Consider the following 2,500-nt stretch of genomic DNA (forward strand, 5'->3'; position numbering starts at 1 on the left):
ATGTAATAGAAAAGAATGTTATGGCTGCATAAAATTACGTACAGCACCTGTTATTCCCAGGTGGTCTCCCATCCAAGTACTAACCAGGCCCAACACTGAATAGCTTCCAGGATCAGACAAGATTGGGCATGTCCAGTGTGGTTTGGCTGCAGGTGCTCGATAATATTAACTTTAGACCTCTTTTACTTCTTAACTCAAGTAAATTCATTGATAAGTTGAAAAAATGTAATGTAAAATGTAACAGAAAAGAATGTTATTGCTATATAAAATTACCTACAGCACCTGGTATTCCCAGTTGGTCTCCTGTCCAAGTACTAACCAAGCCCAACACCGCATAGCTTCCAAGATCAGATGAGATTGGGCAAGTCCAGTGTGGTTTGGCTGTAGGTGCTCAAAATCATTAAATTTAGACCTCTATTACTTCTTAACTCAAGTAAATTCATTGATAAGTTGAAAAAATTAAATGTAAAATGTAATAGAAAAGAATGTTATGGCTGCAAAAAATTACCTACAGCACCTGGTATTCCCAGGTGGTTTCCCATCCAAGTACTAACCAGGCCCAACACTGCATAGCTTCCAAGATCAGACGAGATTGGGCATGTCCAGTGTGGTTTGGCTGTAGGTGCTCAAAAACATTAAATTTAGACCTCTATTACTTCTTAACTCAAGTAAATTCTTTGATAAGTTGAAAAAATTAAATGTAAAATCTAATAGAAAAGAATGTTACGGCAGTATAAAATTACCTACAGCACCTGGTATTCCCAGGTGGTCTCCCATCCAAGTACAAACCAGGTCCAACACTGCATAGCTTCCAAGATCAGACGAGATTGGGCATGTCCAGTGTGGTTTGGCTGTAGGTGCTCAAAAGCATTAACTTTAGACCTCTATTACTTCTTAACTCAAGTAAATTCATTGATAAGTTGAAAAAATTAAATGTAAAATGTAATAGAAAAGACTATTATGGTAGTATAAAATTACCTACAGCACCTGGGATTCCTAGGTCATCTCCCATCCAAGTACTAACCAGGCCCAACACTGCATAGCTTACAAGATCAGACGAGATTGGGCATGTCCAGTGTGGTTTGGCTGAAGGAGCTCAAAAACATTAACTTTAGACCTCTTTTACTTCTTTACTCAAGTAAATTCATTGATAAGTTGAAAAATTAAATGTAAAATGTAATAGAAAAGAATATTAGGCTGCATAATATTATCTACAGCACCTGGTATTCCCAGGTGGTCTCCCATCCAAGTACTAACCAGGCCCAACACTGCATAGCTTCCAAGATCAGACGAGATTGGGCATGTCCAGTGTGGTTTGGCTGTAGGTGCTCAAAAAAATTAACTTTAGACCTCTATTACTTCTTAACTCAAGTAAATTCATTGATAAGTTGAAAAAATTAAATGTAAAATGTAATAGAAAAGAATGTTATGGCTGTATAAAATTACCTACAGCACCTGGTATTCCCAGGTGGTCTCCCATCCAAGTACTAACCAGGCCCAACACTGCATAGCTTCCAAAATCAGATGAGATTGGGCATGTCCAGTGTGGTTTGGCTGTAGGTGCTCAAAAACATTAACTTTAGACCTCTTTTACTTCTTAAATCAAGTAAATTCATTGTTAAGTTGAAAAAATTAAATGTAAATATAATAGAAAAGAATGTTTTGGCTGTCTAAAATTACATACAGCACCTGGTATTCCCAGGTGGTCTCCCATCCAAGCACTAACCAGGCCCAACACTACATAGCTTCCAAGATCAGACGAGATTGGGCATGTCCAGTGTGGTTTGGCTGTAGGTGCCCAAAACCATTAACTTTAGACCTCTATTACTTCTTAACTCAAGTAAATTCATTGATAAGTTGAAAAAATTAAATGTAAAATGTAATAGAAAAGAATGTTATGGCAGTATAAAATTACCTACAGCACCTGGTATTCCCAGGTGGTCTCCCATCCAAGTACTAACCAGACCCAACACTGCATAGCTTCCAAGATCAAACAAGATTGGGCATGTCCAGTGTGGTTTGGCTGTAGGTGCTCAAAAACATTAACTTTAGATCTCTTTTACTTCTTAACTCAAGTAAATTCAATGATAAGTTGAAAAAATTAAATGTAAAATGTAATAGAAAAGAATGTTTTGGCTGTATAAAATTTCCTACAGCAACTGGTATTCCCAGGTGGTCTCCCATCCAAGTACAAACCAGGCCCAACACAGCAAGGCTTACAAGATCAGACGAGATTGGGCATGTCCAGTGTGGTTTGGCTGTAGGTGCTCAAAAACATTAACTTTAGACCTCTTTTACTTCTTAACTCAAGTAAATTCAATGATTAGTTGTAAAATGAAATGTAAAATATAATAAAAAAGAATGTTATGGCAGTATAAAATTACCTACAGCTCCTGCTATTCCCAGGTGGTCTCCCATCTAAGTACTAACCAGGCCCAACACTGCATAGCTTCCAAGATCAGATGAGATTGGGCAAGACCAGTGTGGTTTGGCTGAAGGA

At 37.7% G+C, this 2,500-nt stretch overlaps 1 non-coding gene and 9 pseudogenes across 1 annotated transcript; all 10 read right to left on the reverse strand.

Annotated features, from left to right (window-relative positions):
• Window positions 1-35: 35 nt before the first annotated feature.
• LOC148445528 (5S ribosomal RNA) lies at window positions 36-154 on the reverse strand (annotated as a pseudogene).
• Window positions 155-270: 116 nt separating this feature from the next.
• Window positions 271-389, reverse strand: LOC148445529 (5S ribosomal RNA; annotated as a pseudogene).
• A 116-nt stretch (window positions 390-505) lies between these two features.
• LOC148445530 (5S ribosomal RNA) lies at window positions 506-624 on the reverse strand. Its single transcript, XR_015875560.1, has one exon. It is a non-coding gene; the product is annotated as a 5S ribosomal RNA (ribosomal RNA).
• A 116-nt stretch (window positions 625-740) lies between these two features.
• LOC148445531 (5S ribosomal RNA) lies at window positions 741-859 on the reverse strand (annotated as a pseudogene).
• Window positions 860-975: 116 nt separating this feature from the next.
• On the reverse strand, window positions 976-1,094 carry LOC148445532 (5S ribosomal RNA; annotated as a pseudogene).
• A 114-nt stretch (window positions 1,095-1,208) lies between these two features.
• Window positions 1,209-1,327, reverse strand: LOC148445533 (5S ribosomal RNA; annotated as a pseudogene).
• A 116-nt stretch (window positions 1,328-1,443) lies between these two features.
• LOC148445534 (5S ribosomal RNA) lies at window positions 1,444-1,562 on the reverse strand (annotated as a pseudogene).
• A 115-nt stretch (window positions 1,563-1,677) lies between these two features.
• On the reverse strand, window positions 1,678-1,796 carry LOC148445535 (5S ribosomal RNA; annotated as a pseudogene).
• Window positions 1,797-1,912: 116 nt separating this feature from the next.
• Window positions 1,913-2,031, reverse strand: LOC148445536 (5S ribosomal RNA; annotated as a pseudogene).
• Window positions 2,032-2,381: 350 nt separating this feature from the next.
• Window positions 2,382-2,500, reverse strand: LOC148445537 (5S ribosomal RNA; annotated as a pseudogene).

Source organism: Taudactylus pleione, unplaced genomic scaffold (assembly GCF_031769625.1).
Source record: "Taudactylus pleione unplaced genomic scaffold, aTauple2 ptg001270l, whole genome shotgun sequence".
Taxonomy (NCBI): Eukaryota; Metazoa; Chordata; class Amphibia; order Anura; family Myobatrachidae; genus Taudactylus; species Taudactylus pleione.